The 16992-nt window shown below is 47.5% G+C and overlaps 1 long non-coding RNA gene across 1 annotated transcript in view; it reads right to left on the reverse strand.

Moving 5' to 3' along the window:
* Window positions 1–2965: 2965 nt before the first annotated feature.
* Window positions 2966–16992, reverse strand: part of LOC143793027 (uncharacterized) — a 151307-nt gene continuing 137280 nt past the window's right edge. Inside the window, exon 3 of the long non-coding RNA XR_013220033.1 lies at window positions 2966–3097. This is a non-coding gene — a long non-coding RNA (uncharacterized LOC143793027). The remainder of the gene's footprint in view (window positions 3098–16992) is intronic.

Below are 16992 nucleotides of genomic sequence, written 5' to 3' on the forward strand. Positions count from 1 at the left end.
GGTACATAGAGTATTTTTTGAAACAGTGCAAACTTAGACCACACAATCTTAAAATGTGGCAAATTTATGAAAGTGGTCTATGTAGTTCTATAAATCTGTCTAAATGTAGTTTACACCATTTATAAGTTGACGTTCTTTGTGCTAGTACTGTAATGTGCACCACAATTTGCTGAATTTTTGGCACATGGCATTGGATGTTCAGCTGTACCCCTTTCCTGATAAACCATGCCCCTATTTGAGAGCTGACGCCCCTAGTCATAAAAGTCATAAAAAGTGTCTAAATCACATCACAGATATCGTGCAAGTCATGAAAAAACATTTTTTTGGGCACAAATGTCTTCAGAACGATGGCGCATTTAGCTTGATAAATATGCCCAAATCTCCCCAGCCAGAAATGTTTTTGGGAAATATCTTGGCCAGGTATTTCTTCCATCCATCTGTTGTACATTTTCTCTCACAAAGCGGTCTACCACAGGATAGGTGATATATCCAGTTGACTTGGATGGCACTGACAGTGCCTCCATCTTTCACTAGAGTGAGGGTCCGAGCCCCCTAAATTCCTCCTCAGTGCACATTCACAGAAACATAAATGGGATAGAAGTTGAGCATGGGCCCTGACTCAACTCTTGTTTATGGAGACAGCTGAGAACGTCATTTCTAGATAACCCTCATACAGTTCTCTATGGTGGCCAGAGTAATCAGGCTCTCAGCAAACAGACATTTATCATCTATCTTCAAGATAAGTAATCAATATCCATTGTGGCAAGAGCCCTTTATATTGAATGAGTGGCAGTACCCTCATGTGATGTCAGATCTGTGATGGGCAATCTCATGCTTTTAACTAAAAAATTGGAAAAGGAAGTCTGCAGCTCCATCTCCCTCCTCTCCCTTCCTTCTCCTGTCTTCTTTTTCTGTTTTATGTTAGAGGGGGGGTTATTGGCATTGGACAGTTTTTTAAAAATGTCAGAAAACTGCAGGCAAGAAATGTGTAAAAACAGGCTACTAGCAGGATAGAAAGATGCCATATGCTAACCGTGTACTACTGTTTAATGTAAAAAAAAATTATATATACAGTACTTTACTGATTTCTGTCATATTTTTTGTTCCTCTCTGCATTATAATTATGAGAACAATTATTTTTAGCGTACAAAATATTTCTATTGTGACGGCGGTGGGTGTGGACACTGAACCACTGGCCAGACTTACCTTGGAGAGAGAAGACTAAGTGGCTACCTGTTCTTCACTAGAGCCTCTGATGGTGAGGATAGGCTTGGGCCATTAGGGTAACCACCAGATGCCAATGCAACATCTGACCAATGGGTTAAGCCAGGGAAAGGAGGTACAGAAGGCACAGACAGAGATGTAGTTAGAAATGCCTAGGTTAGGGCAGGCAGCACAGGATTAGAATACGATACTGGGGTCAGGTGCAGAGAAGTAAGATAAAACGAAGAAACTATCCAGGTCAGTAACGCTATAATACACCTAACAAGATAATAGGAGACTGACTGCTCTAGGAACCTAAGTTCAAGCAGAATGTGGAGGGCAGAGCTGCCTAATATATCCCTTGCTAGTAGGGGATTGGCCAGGGAAGTTAAACTCTGCAGGACACAGTGAGTTAACTTCCTGCAAAGTCTGGTCGCACCTCCCCACAGCCAGGTAAAGATTCTCAACAAGAGTAGGATGCAGCAATGCTCGGAATGCTGCAAGAGGGAGTTCAGTGTGATGGCCTGAGACTGAGAGGAGCAGAGCGGTGAGCGCAGTGAGCAGAACGGCACTGAGAAAGCAAGCTAGCCACGGGCGTAGCATCTATGTATACCAGTTCTTCATCATAAATCAAAATGTTTCATATAATAGATCCATAGTTAGAGCAATTATGCACATATGCTCTTTTCATCAAGAACGGTGATTTTCTATCTGCTCTTGATGAGGGGGTGCAGTGCAATCAGACATTCCAAATTCATGAAACGTGTACAAAACTTCATGGGTCTGTAGCGTCTGATGATTGGTGTTTGCCCCCATGAGCCATGGCGGAAATATTCCTAGAGTAATTTCTGTCTTAAGGAATGTCACAGCTCATCGTGAATTAGACGAACTGTGATGTTGCGCACTAGCCTTGCCCCAGCCCCACCCACTTTGGAGGACCTGGGAGAGACTGGCGTGAAAAAGAAAAAAGTTGTAAAATTTGAGCACAACTCTTAAGTTACCCCAATATTTTGAGACCTTTAAAAGCAATTTATGCCAGAATTCTGGCAAGATTGCTTTAATGAATTGGGGGCCTTGGCCATCATTAGGGAAAGCTGTAGCAGGAATTCTCTTATGTATAGGAAATCACAGAACTGAAATATACAGATTCTCCTTCTTTACCATTGATGGTAGCAAAATAGATTCTGACTTTAGCTTGTCATACGTGTTAGATTAGTGTTTATGCTGCATGCTTTAGCAAATGGGTAACCAGTGCGATGACTGGCACAGCGTAGAGGCATCGGTGTTTTGGCTGGACAGAAATATCCTGGCTGCTGCATTCAGAATACATTGGAGGGGGAGAGTATTGTAAAGGGAAGACCGAATAGTATATAGTTACATTAGCCCAGCTCAGACTAAATCAGAGCATGTCCATGATCAGAAGACCTTTCTCAGATTCTGAAGATGTTCTTAATGCGCAGGTTACAATTATACAGGACACTCTCTTTGTATTCTCAGAATATCTGCAAAATGGTTCTTAAAGAGGGCAGGGATTATGAGCATACATCCTTTCTAAAGTATGTGATCCTTTGTGAAAAGTGCATGGGACTAAAATGTTCGTTTTTTTGGGATGGGGTGGTATAAGACCAAACTTGTTGAATTGTGTATACATGAAAAAATAGGGTCTCATTTTGCAACTGTGAATGTTTGCTCTCCAATTGTATTTGACTGTCTTTGAACTAATTACATTTATGTCAAAAAGACAGAAGTTTTCGAGCAGTGAGTGACACTTTTATTGGTTAACCAAGAAAATTATGACTGACATAGAAGTAGACTCAGAGCTGGAGCCGGGGTAATGCACTATGCTGGCGCTTCACAGTTCCGTAATTCATTCATGAACACTGTTCACCAAGACCTGGCAGCCCCAGAGAAAATAAGAGATAATAAATTAGATCAGCTCATTATAAATAAAAATAAGACAAACTAGAGGAATACAGGATCTATTCTCATCATCAGCTCTTTCTTCATTGTGTCTGACATGGGCCGTGGTGAAAGAGTTATGATTTGTGTTCATGCTGATGTCACAGGCAATGTATTATGTCTTATCATGGCTAATCATCCAGAGCAAAGACTAAAGAACACAGTAATGATGTAAGGTCAAAATGAGACTTATACTAGACATAACAATCTAGTTGACCATTTTATATTATACCGGACATAGATATACATTATACTCCAGAGCTGCACTCACTATTCTGCTGGTGCAGTCACTGTGTACATACATTACATTACTGATGCATGCATGCGCAGAGCATTTCTTCACCTCAGGCTCTCACTCATCTCCCTCCACCTTCTTCAGACTGTGCGCTGTCAGCTGATCCCTAATTGCATGCCACGGCCGTGACGCCGCACAGTCTGAAGAAGCCGGAAGGAGATGAGTGAGAGGTGAAGATATGCACTGCGCATGCCCATGAATCCCAGGCCCGCAGTGTGATTAAATCAGAAGACACTGCGAGGCGGGATGTCAGGCAGCGCGGCCGCACAGGCACAGTCAGCCTGACACCAAATGATGTCAGAAGACGGGCAGCGCTAACTGCGCATGGCCAAGGTTTAACATAACAGTGCAGGCTACGGGACAGATTCAAACAACGCTGAGGAGGCGGCGCCCTGCGCCAAGGGGGTGAGAATGACGGCTGTGCTGTGTGTCATTACGAAGGAAAGTCCCACCTCCGGGACGGTTTCACGGTATCAGGGGACACATTTTATAAGTGTTTAGTTCTGCGTTTGCAAGGAGCATATTCAAAAGAGCCAACTTTTCCTTTTGCAGCATTAGTGCTGCACAAGTGGCTCTTTCAGTTACAAATGCCTTGGGGGGTTAAAGGTTCCCTTTCAACTTGCTCCAATTAGGTCTCAGCCTACACTCTGCTTCTCCTGCATTCCCTGAGCTCCAACACCACCAGTTGCTTCCCGGAAGTGCCGTTTGCACAGTCAACACTTGCTGCCGTGTTATTGGGTTTCAGTTACGTCAGCTGATCCCCAGCTGTGTATCCGGCAATGTGTCCTGCGACCGCCACACTGACACTACAACAGATATTAAACTGGCTTGAGTGCAGGCCTCGGCCTACACTCTGCTTCTCCTGCAATCCCTGGGCTCCAACACTGCCAGTTGCTGCCTGGAAGTGCCGTTTGCACAGTCAACACTTGCTGCCGTGTGATTGAGTTTCAGTAATGTCAGCTGATCCCCAGCTGTGTATCCGGCAATGTGTCCTGCGACCGCCACGCTGACACTACAACAGATATTAAACTGCCTTGAGTGCAGGCCTCGGCCTACACTCTGCTTCTCCTGCATTCCCTGGGCTCCAACACCACCAGTTGCTGCCCGGAAGAGCCGTATGCACAGAGAAAAACACTCGCTCCTGTGTTAGTGGGGTTCAGTAACATTAGCTGCTCCCCTGTTGTGTATCCGGCAATGTGTCCTGCGACTGCCACGCTGACACTACAATAGAAATTAAAGAGAACCTGTCCCCTCCCCCCAGGCGTTTGTATCTGAAAGAGCCACCTTGTGCAGCAGTAGTGCTACACAAGGAAAAGGTGGCTCTTTTAGTTATGCTCCTTGCACCCGCTGAACTTAACACTTATAAAATGTGTCCCCTCATACCGTGAAACTGTCCCGGAGGTGGGACTTTCCTTCATAATGAGACGCAACACAGCGTTGGGCATCGGGCGCCGCCTCTTCAACGTTGTTTGAATCTGTCCCAGAGCCTGCGCTGTTATGTTAAACCTTGGGCATGCGCAGTTAGCGCTGCCCATCTTCTGACATCATTTGATGTCAGGATGACTGTGCATGTGCGGCTGCGCTGCCAGAGATCCCGCCTCGCAGTGGCTTCTGATTTATTCACACTGCGGGGCTGGGATTCATGGGCATGCGCTGTGCATATCTTTGCCTCAGGCTCTCACTCATCTCCCTCCACCTTCTTGAGACTGTGCGGCGTCAGCTAATCCCTAATCGAATGCCACGGCTGTGATGCCGCACGGTCTGAAGAAGCCTGAAGGAGATGAGGGAGAGGCGTAGATATGCACTGTGCATGCCCATGAATCCCAGCCCCGCAGTGTGAATAAATCAGAAGACACTGCGAGGCGGGATCTCGATCAGTGCGGCCACACAGGCGCAGTCAGCCTGACACCAAATGATGTCAAAAGATGGGCAGCGCTAAGTGCGCATGCCCAAGGCTTAACATAACAGCGCAGGCTCCGGGACAGATTCAAACAACGCTGAGGAGGCGGCGCCCGGCACCAAGGGGGTAGGAATGATGGCTGTGTTGCGTCTCATTACGAAGGAAAGTCCCACCTCCGGGACGGTTTCACGGTATGAGGGGACACATTTTATAAGTGTTTAGTTCTGCGTTTGCAAGGAGCATAAATCAAAGAGCCACCTTTTCCTTGGGCAGCATTAGTGCTGCACAAGGTGGCTCTTTCAGTTCCAAATGCCTTGGGGGGTTAAAGGTTCCCTTTCAACTTCCTCCAATTAGGACTCAGCCTACACTCTGCTTCTCCTGCATTACCTGGGCTCCAACACCGCCAGTTGTGCCTGGAAGTGCAGTTTGCACAGTCAACACTTGCTGCCGTGTTATTGGGTTTTAGTAACGTCAGCTGATCCCCAGCTGTGTATCCAGCAATGTGTCCTGCGACCGCCACGCTGACAATACAACAGATATTAAACTGCCTCAAGTGCAGGCCTCGGGCTACACTCTGCTTCACATGCAATCCCTGGGCTCCAACACCGCCATTTGCTGCCCGGAAGTGCTGTCTGCACAGTCAACAGTTGCTCCTCTGTTATTGGGGTTCAGTAACGTCAGCTGCTCCCCTGCTGTGTATCTGGCAATATGTCTTGCGACCTCCACGCTGACGCAACAATAGAAATTAAAGGGAACCTCTCCACCCCCCCAGGCATTTGTAACTAGAAGAGCCACTTTGTGCAGCACTAATGCTGCATTTGAACAAGGTGGCTCTTTTAGTTATTCTCCTTGCACACGCTGAAGTTAACACTTATAAAATGTGTCCCCTCGTACCTTCAAACTGTCCCGGAGGTGGGACTTTCCTTCTTAATGAGACGCAGCACAGCCGTCAATCCAACCCTTTTGGCACCGGGTGGCGCCTCCTCAGCGTTGTTTGAATCTGTCCCGGAGCCTGCGCTGTTATGTTATCCCTTGGCCATGCGCAGTTAGCGCTACCCATCTTCTGACATAATTTGCTGTCAGGCTGGCTGCGCCTGTGCGGCTGCCCTGCCAGAGATCACGCCCCGCAGTGTCTTATTTATTCACACTGCGGGGCTGGGATTCATGGGCATGCGCAGTGCATATCTTCGCCTCTCACTCATCTCCTTCCGCCTTCTTCAGACTGTGTGGCGTCACGGCCGTGGTATGTGATTAGGGATCAGCTGACTCCACACAGTCTGAAGAAGTCGGAAGGAGATGAGTGAGAGGCGAAGATATGCACTGCGCAAGGCCATGAATCCCAGCCCCGCAGTGTGAATAAATCAGAAGACACTGCGGGGCTGGGATTCATGGGCATGCACAGTGCATATCTTCGCCTCTCACTCATCTCCTTCCGCCTTCTTCAGACTGTGCGGCGTCACGGCCGTGGCATGTGATTAGGGATCAGCTGACTCCGCACAGTCTGAAGAAGGCAGAAGGCGATGAGTGAGAGGCGAAGATATGCACTGTGCAGGGCCATGAATCCCAGCCCCGCAGTGTGAATAAATCAGAAGACACTGCGGGGCTGGGATTGATGGGCATGCGCAGTGCATATCTTTGCCTCTCACTCATCTCCTTCCGCCTTCTTCAGACTGTGCGGTGTCACGGCCTTGGCATGTGATTAGGGATCAGCTGACGCCACACAATCTGAAGAAGGCGGAAGGAGATGAGTGAGAGGCAAAGATATGCACTGCGCAAGGCCATGAATCCCAGCCCCGCAGTGTGAATAAATCAGAAGACACTGCGGGGCGTGATATCGGGCAGCGCGACTGCACAGGCGCAGTCAGGCTGATATCAAATGATGTCAGAAGACGGGCAGCGCTAGCTGCGCATGGCCAAGGGATAGCATAACAGCACAGACTCCGGTACACAACAAACAATGCTCAGGAGGCTGCGCCCGGTGCCAAGGGGGCATGAATGACAGCTGTGCTGCTTCTAATTAAGAAGGAAAGTCCCACCTCCTGGACGGTTTTACGGTATGAGGGGCCAAATTTTATAAGTGTTTCGTTCAGTGTGTGCAAGGAGCATAATTAAAAGAGCCACCTTTTCCTTGTGCAGCATTACTGCTGCACAAGGTGGCTCTTCTAGTTGCTAACGCCGGGGGGGGTTAAAGGTTCCCTTTCAACTTGCTCCAATTAGGCCTCAGCCTACACTCTGTTTGTCATGTAATCCCTGGGCTCCAATACCGCCAGTTGCTGCTCTGAAGTGTCTTTGGCACGGGTACTCCCTCCTGCCCAGCCTGGTTCCAGCACGCCAGCTGTTTACAGGTAGTGTCAAGGTCACTTTGCCTCCAATATGTTGTCCTGTCGTGTTGCGGTTGGGTTAGCCAACTCTATGGTGCATGCAGTTTAGGTTCTTCCTATGTGGGCTGTGGGAACTGGCAATCAAGGCTGGTTCCGTAGTGCCAATAGGACAAGCTCCCCCTGTAGGACTGTGGATTTTTGGTAACTACAGCCGGCTCACGGCCTAGCAACATTAGTTTTTCCTGTGGACCTTCTGCTGCCTATCTGAGTTCCAGCACCATTAGCTGGTTCTTAGGGACACTATCTTGAATAGGTCCCTCTAGTTCCAGTACCGTCAGCTGGTTCTGGGCAGAGCCTTTGGCTTAGGTGCCTCCTTCTGGGTATCCGAGTTCCACCAACATCTGGTGGTCCTTGGTAGTGCTTTCTGGCACAGGTACCTCCTGCTTAGTAACCGGGTTCCAGTAACGTCAGCTGGTCCATGGTTGTTCCATTGGCTCTTGTACCTTCTGCTACCCATCCGGGTTTTAGTACCGTCAGCTGGTTCTCTGCAGTGTCTTTTGCTCTTGTACCTTCTGCTCCCCATCCTGGTTCCAGTACCGTCAGCTGGTTCTGGGCAGAGCCTTTTGCTTAAGTGTCACCTTCTGGGTATCCGAGTTCTACCAACATCAGGTGGTCCTTGGTAGTGCTTTCTGGCATGGGTACCTCCTGCTTAGTAACCGGGTTCCAGTAATGTCAGCTGGTCCTCGGTAGTTCCATTGGCTCTTGTACCTTCAGCTACCCATCCAGGTTCCAGGACCGTCAGCTGGTTTCGGGCAGAGCCTTTGGCTTAGGTGTCTCCTACTGGGTATCTGAGTTCTACCAACGTCAGGTGGTCCTTAGTAGTGCTTTCTGGCACGGGTACCTCCTGCTTAGTAACCGGGTTCCAGTACCGTCAGCTGGTCCTTGGCAGTTCCATTGGCTCTTGGACCTTCGGGTAGCCATCCAGGTTCCAGTACCATCAGCTGGTTCTTGGCATTTCCTCAGCCTTCTTGTACCTTCTGCTACATTTCCAAGTTCAAGACCCTAAAGACGACGACCGTGAAGACCACCCCTAAGACGACGACCCCAGAGACGACAACCCCTTAGATGACGACCCTGGAGACGATGACCCTGAAGACCACCCCGAAGACGACGACCCCAGAGACAACGACCCTGAAGACCGAGAAGCAGAACAACAAGAAGCTGCAGAACAAAGAGCAGAAGAACATTAAGCATAACACTAAAAATCTGAGCAAAAGATATTATCTAAATTATAAGCAGAAGAAGACTAAGCAGTGTATGGGGGTGAGTCCGTTCCTCCTCGTGGTGCCCCTGGAAAAAGCCTGCTGCTGCAGGCCAAACTGAATGCAGACAAATCCTGTTTTAACTCTTTTGTGACAGGCAGAACAGAAGGTGTAATCTTCAAACTTTTATAGATAACAACTACAGGAATGCCTGTCACAAATAAGAATATGATGAAGAAGTAGAATATGAAGAAGAATAATAGTTTAATAAAAAGAATATGAAGAATGTAACAAAAAAGAATGATAGGAAGAAGGTGAAGAAGATGAATAAGGTGAAGAAGAAGTTGATGTAAAAGATACTGCTGCTGAGGATGATGAAGAAGAAAGTGTCGGAGAAGTAAAAAAGAAGGTGAAGAGCATGGAATTAGTGAAACATCAATATCTGACAAAATAAAAAAAAATTGACATAGTCAATATCTTTGTAACTCCAAACGTCTTAAAAAAAAATAATAATTCCTGCTATTCCATTTGATTGGGCTAAACCTCTATGCCTTTAATGTCTCCTCCACCTCCCCCAATACATCCTACATTATTCTTAGTTGTTTTCCTTCATGTAGAATGAACCTACAAGGAAAGAAAGGGTTTATTTTAATTCCAATATTTTGGTCCCATTGACTTGCATTGGTATCGGGGATCGGTATCGGCAATATCCGATATTTTTAGAATATCGGCCGAACCAATCCGATACCGATATTTTCAAATATCGGAATGTATCACTCAACACTACTGATCACACATAATTTTTCTCCAATAACAATCTTTCTCAAAATAAATCCATTTGTATTCAGCTTTTCAAATATTTCAGTAGTCCATTTAAAATGGGCAAGGCAAGAGGCAAGGGACGGGGAAGTGGACGTGATGCTGATGGTGCATGCAGAGGGCGAGGCCGAGGCCAAGCTAAAAGTGGGCCACAACAAAGACATGCTCGACCTTCCTGTTCCAGACCACAGCACACCACTATTGAAGCCAGAGCAGTGTGAAACGGTTGTCGGCTGAATAGCGGATAATGCTTCCAGTCACTTAGCCACCACCACCATGTATTCCACACGGTCTTTCCATTTTTCCTATATCTGGACCATCCTCTTATGACCTTGTGTATACCTCTCCAATCCAAAAATGTTTAAATACTATTATATTATATTTTTATTTATATCCCTGTCTCTGAGCTGTTGCTAGGGACCAACATATCTCGTTGGACATGTTCTGGCTTCATATCTATGAACCTGTGTTCTTCCCTCCCTTTTATTATTTTCTTTCATAGGTGGATTCACATCATTTATTCATTTTTTTATTTCTGTATGGTTGATCATTAGTGTTGAGCATTCCGATACCGCAAGTATCGGGTATCGGCCGATATTTGCGGTATCGGAATTCCGATACTGAGTTCCGATATTTTTGCGATATCGGGAATCGGGATCGGGATGCATATTCATGTGTAAAATAAAGAATAAAAATAAAAAATAGGGATATACTCACCCTCTGACGCGCCCTGGTTGTAACCGCTGCAACCGGCAGCCTCCGTTCCTAAGAATGAGCGAGTGAAGGACCTGCGATGACGTCGCGGTCTTGTGATTGGTCGCGTAACCACTCACATGACCGCTCATGCGACCAATCACAAGCCACGACGTCATCGAAGGCCCTTCACTCGCTCATTCTTAGAAACGGAGGCTGCCGGTTGCAGCGGTTACAACCAGGGCGCGTCAGAGGGTGAGTATATCCCTATTCTTTATTTTACACATGAATATGGATCCCAGGGCCTGAAGGAGAGTTTCCTCTCCTTCAGACCCTGGGAACCATCCAGGATCACTTCTGATATTTGTGTCCCATTGACTTGTATTGGTATCGGGAATCGGTATCGGCGATATCCAATATTTTTCGGATATCGGCCGATACAATCCGATACCGATACTTTCAAATATCGGAAGGTATCGCTCAACACTATTGATCATTCATTATGTCTCCTCATTCTCCGCCACTAGATCACCAGGGTTAACGGGTTCTGTGCTGCTACAACCAGTCCAATTTTTGGAAAGGGTGTCTATGATGCTCATAAAATATTTTTTTAAAATGTACCCTCCATGGGGAAATGTTTGTACAATTTTAGTACTCCAAATGTTACTCCAAATGTTTTATTTTAGTGTCATAGCCCACTTATGGACACAATTTTGGTGGTCCAAAAAAAATCAAGAACACATTTTGATCACTCTATTATTTGCGTCAGACGCACAGTGTATCTGTGGTGTCCAAATCCTTGCTTTGCATGCATACATTGCATTTTCTGGTCTGCTACCCTTGCTGTATGCAGAATTTTTTTATTTAAATTTTTTTTACAAAATACAGGCCACATATTGAAAGTGTGTTATCTCAGTCACACGTCTCGTCTATCTGTGGTCTTCAAATCTTGGCTTTTCAGCCATACATTTCAGTTTTTGGTCTGCTACCCTTGGTGTATACAGTATTTTGTTGTTTTTAAAATTGTGAAAAATACAGACCGCATATTGAAACAGTCTGTTATCTCCGTCTGACGCCCGTTCTATGTGTGGTCTAAAAATAGTTGTTTTTCATGCATATATTCCAATTTTTGGTCTGTCTAATACCCTAGCTCTATACACTATCTTGGTAAAAAACAAACAAACATATATTACTGTGTGGTAGTTCCGTGACCCGCCTCATCTATCTGTGGGCTCCAAAGTGTGTATTTGAGGCTTCCATTCTCCTTTTTATGCAGTGTGTTACCCGAAGCTCTAAACACTACTTAGCAGTAAAAAATAAATATACAGGCCACATATTGAAGAGTCTGGTATCTCAGTCAAACGCCAGATGTATCTGTGGCCTACAAATTGTGGTATTTCAGGGTTACATTCCACTGTATTTGCTATTGTTGACCTGATTTCTATACACTATTTTTGGGGCCAAAATAAAAACACACGCCACATATTTTACAGCGTGGTATCTCCGTGATACGCCTCATGTATCTTTGGTCTACAAAGTGTGTTTTTCAGACTTCCATTCACCTTTATTTTCTGTGTGTTACCCTAGCTCTAAACAGAAAACACTATTTTGCGCTGCATTTTTAAAAAAATGTACCCCTTATGGGGAAATGTTTGTCAGCCCATACACTTAGTGTATGGGCATTTCAAGTCTAGGAGACCGGCTCCTTTAAATTGGGCCTAGTTTTTAATGAGGCCTTCCTCCACATCACATCATCCACTGTCACTAGATAACCAGGGTTTATGTGTTCCGTGATGCTACAGCCAGTCAATTTTCTAGTAAAGGTGTCTATGATCCCCATAAAAAATTGTTTAAAAAATGTACCCCCATGGGGAAATGTTTGTTAGCCCATACACTTAGTGTATGGGCATAACGAGTCTAGGAGACCCACTCCTTTGTAATGAGAACTTTTTTTTAGAAGGTCCTCCTCCATGTTTCTTCCACGGGAGGATTGGAGTGCATGCACATTTGGGTAAAGGCGGCCCTTGCATTCAATGCATAAGGAAACTGTATGGCAGGACCCACTGAAGACTGTGAAGTGGGTTTTCCTGTGGCCATCCAGTATCTGGGTTCAAAGGCTTATTGGGGTGCATATGACTTGATAGCAGGGCAGTCCTTGCATTCAATGCAACAAATTTCTCTCATGAAAGGTGTATTGGGGTGCATTGTAATTCTTGGCAGCCCAGCCACTCACTGCATAGGCTATAACAGCATAGGAGACCCACTGTTTAATAATGGCCCTTTAAGAATATTAATGCCGCCTGATGTCCCTCTAAAAACAGGCTTTGTGACTTTAAGAGTCCCTCCTTCAGAAATAAAACATGACGTGTCTCCTTATCTGTTACACACCACATAGCCAGCTAGGGTTGTTAAAGGGACTCTGTCACCTGAATTTGGAGGGAACAATTTTCAGTCATATGGGCGGTGTTTTCGGGTGTTTGATTCACCCTTTCCTTACCACAAGGCAATCTTGCCTTACGCAGGCGTGTACTATGGAGGACAGAGAATGAACTTCAATCCAATATTGCAGCCAGCATGCAGCCAGCGGGTAAGGAAAGGGTGAATCAAACACCCGAAAACCCCGCCCATATGACTGAAAATGGTTCCCTCCAAATTCAGGTGACAGAGTCCCTTTAAATGTTACAATGACATTTCCCAGTGAATGCATTTGTATTGGTTGAAAGCAATGTTAAAGTTGAAAAACGCATCAAAATCGCTGCGTGTGAACATAGCAAAAGTGGTGGAGGAACATTTCGGTCTGGGATTAATTATTTTGCCTTATATACAAGTGACTAGATGTTTCCAGCCAGCTAACGCTCGGCATGCCATCATTGCCATCTAATTAACGCTGCTGGTGATTAAACTAAATAATGACAACATTCAATAGCGCTTACGCAGGTGGTAAATTAACTTACAATGAAGTTAATAACAATAGTGTGGTGATGTGGTGGGGGCGGGATTATGTGTGGTGATGTGGTGGGGGGGCGGGATTATGAGTGGTAATGGGGTGGGGGGCGGGATTATGTGTGGTGATGTGGTGGGGGGCGGGATTATGAGTGGTAATGGGGTGGGGGGCGGGATTATGTGTGGTGATGTGGTGGGGGGCGGGATTATATGTGGTAATGTGGTGGGGGCGGGATTATGTGTGGTGATGTGGTGGGGGGGCGGGATTATGTGTGGTAATGTGGGGGGGCGGGATTATCTGTGGTAATGTGGTGGGAGGGCGGGATTATGTGTGGTAATGTGGTGGGGGGCGGGATTATGTGTGGTAATGTGGTGGGGGGGCGGGATTATGTGTGGTAATGTGGTAGAGGCTGGATTATGTGTGGTGATGTGGTGGTGGGGCGGGATTATGTGTGGTAATGAGGTGGGGGCGGGATATGTGTTGAAATGTGGTGGGGGCGAGATTATCTGTGGTAATATGGTGGGGGGGCGTGATTATGTTTGGTAATGTGGTGGGGGGCGGATTATGTGTGGTAATCTGGTGGGGGGCGGGATTATGTGTGGTAATGTGGTGGTGGGGCGGTATTATGTGTGGTGATGTGGTATGGGGGCGGGATTATGTGTGGTAATGTGGGGGGGTGGGATTATGTGTGGTAATGTGGTGGGGGGGCAGGATTATGTGTGGTAATGTGGTGGGGGTGGGATTATGTGTGGTAATGTGGTGGTGGGGTGGGATTATGTGTGGTAATGTGGTAGAGGCTGGATTATGTGTGGTGATGTGGTGGGGGGGCGGGATTATGTCTGGTAATGTGGTGGGGGTGGGATTATGTGTTGTAATGTGGTGGGGGGCAGGATTATCTGTGGTAATGTGGTGGGGGGCGGGATTATGTGTGGTAATGTGGTGGGGAGCGGGATTATGTGTGGTAATGTGGTGGGGGGGCGGGATTGTGTGTGGTAATGTGGTGGGGGTGGGATTATGTGTTGTAATGTGGTGGGGGGGCGGGATTATCTGTGGTAATGTGGTGGGGGGCAGGATTATGTGTGTAATGTGGTGGGGGGCGGGATTATGTGTGGTAATGTGGTACGGGCTGGATTATGTGTGGTGATGTGATGGGGGGCAGGATTATGTCTGGTAATGTGGTGGGGGTGGGATTATGTGTTGTAATATGGTGGGGGGCGGGATTATCTGTGGTAATGTGGTGGGGGGGCAGGATTATGTGTGTAATGTGGTGGGGGGCGGGATTATGTGTGGTAATGTGGTGGGGAGCGGGATTATATGTGGTAATGTGGTGGGGGTGGGATTATGTGTAGTAATGTGGTGGGGGGGCAGGATTATGTGTGGTGATGTGGTGGGGGGGTGGGATTATGTGTGGTAATGTGGTAGGGGCTGGATTATGTGTGGTGATGTGATGGGGGGGCGGGATTTTGTGTGATAATGAGGTGGCAGGTGGGATTATGTGTGGTAATGTGGTGTGGGGCCGGATTATGTGTGGTAATGTGGTGGGGGGTGGGATTATGTGTGGTAGTGTGGTGGGGGTGGGATTATGTGTGGTAATGTGGTGGGGGGCGGGATTATGTGTGGTAATGTTGTGGGGGTGGGATTATGTGTTGTAATGTGGTGGGGGGCGGGATTATCTGTGGTAATGTGGTGGGGGGGTGGGATTATGTGTGTAATGTGGTGGGGGGCGGGATACTGTGTGGTATTATGGTGGGGAGCGGGATTATGTGTGGTAATGTGGTGGGGGTGGGATTGTGTGTGGTAATGTGGTGGGGGTGGGATTATGTGTTGTAATGTGGTGGGGGGCGGGATTATCTGTGGTAATGTGGTGGGGGGGCAGGATTATGTGTGTAATGTGGTGGGGGGCGGGATTATGTGTGGTAATGTGGTAGGGGCTGGATTATGTGTGGTGATGTGATGGGGGGCAGGATTATGTCTGGTAATGTGGTGGGGGTGGGATTATGTGTTGTAATGTGGTGGGGGGCGGGCTTATCTGTGGTAATGTGGTGGGGGGGCGGGATTATGTGTTTAATGTAGTGGGGGCGGGATTATGTGTGGTAATGTGGTGGGGAGCGGGATTATGTGTGGTAATGTGGTGGGGGGGCGGGATTGTGTGTGGTAATTTGGTGGTGGGGCGGGATTATGTGTGGTGATGTGGTGGGGGGTGGGATTATGTGTGGTAATGTGGTAGGGGCTGGATTATGTGTGGTGATGTGATGGGGGGGCGGGATTTTTTGTGATAATGAGGTGGCAGGTGGGATTATGTGTGGTAATGTGGTGTGGGGCCGGATTATGTGTGGTAATGTGGAGGGGGGCGGGATTATGTGTGGTAGTGTGGTGGGGGCGGGATTATGTGTGGTAATGTGGTGGGGGGCGGGATTATGTGTGGTAATGTTGTGGGGGGCAGGATTATGTGTGGTAATGTGGTGGGGGGGCAGGATTATGTGTGGTAATGTGGTGGTAGGGTGGGATTATGTGTAGTAATGTGGTGGGGGGCGGGATTATGTGTGGTGATGTGGTGTGGGCAGGATTATGTGTGGTGATGTGGTGGGGGGCGGGATTATGTGTGGTAATGTGGTGGGGGCAGGATTATGTGTGGTAATGTGGTGGGGGGGCGGGATTATGTGTGGTAATGTGGTGGGGGCGGGATTATGTGTTGTAATGTGGTGGGGGCGGGATTATCTGTGGTAATGTGGTGGGGGCGGGATTCTGTGTGTAATGTGGTGGGGGGTGGGATTATGTGTGGTAATGAGGTGGGGGTCGGGATTATGTGTGGTGATGTGGGGGGCGGGATTATGTGTAGTAATGTGGTGGGGGTGGGATTATCTGTGGTAATGTGGTGGTGGCGGGATTATGTGTGGTAATGTGGTGGGGGGCTGGATTAGGTGTGGTAATGTGGTGGGGGGGCGGGATTATGTGTGGTAATGTGGTGTGGGGCCGGATTATGTGTGGTAATGTGGTGGGGGGCGGGATTGTGTGGTAATGTGGTGGGGGGGCGGTATTATTTGTGGTAATGTGGTGGGGGGCGGGATTATGTGTGGTAATGTGGTGGGGGCGGGATTATGTGTGGTAATGTGGTGGGGGGCGGGATTATGTGTGGTAATGTGGTGGGGGGCGGGATTATGTTTGGTAATGTTGTGGGGGGCTGGATTATGTGTGGTGATGTGATGGGGGGCAGGATTATGTCTAGTAATGTGGTGGGGGTGGGATTATGTGTTGTAATGTGATGGGGGGCGGGATTATCTGTGGTAATGTGTTGGGGGGGCAGGATTATGTGTGTAATGTGGTGGGGGGCGGGATTATGTGTGGTAATGTGGTGGGGAGCGGGATTATATGTGGTAATGTGGTGGTAGGGTGGGATTATGTGTAGTAATGTGGTGGGGGGGCGGGATTATGTGTGGTGATGTGGTGGGGGGGTGGGATTATGTGTGGTAATGTGGTAGGGGCTGGATTATGTGTGGTGATGTGATGGGGGGCGGGATTTTGTGTGATAATGAGGTGGCAGGTGGGATTATGTGTGGTAATGTGGTGTGGGGCCGGATTATGTGTGGTAATGTGGT

The sequence above is a fragment of the Ranitomeya variabilis genome, chromosome 1 (assembly GCF_051348905.1).
Source record: "Ranitomeya variabilis isolate aRanVar5 chromosome 1, aRanVar5.hap1, whole genome shotgun sequence".
NCBI classification, from domain to species: domain Eukaryota; kingdom Metazoa; phylum Chordata; class Amphibia; order Anura; family Dendrobatidae; genus Ranitomeya; species Ranitomeya variabilis.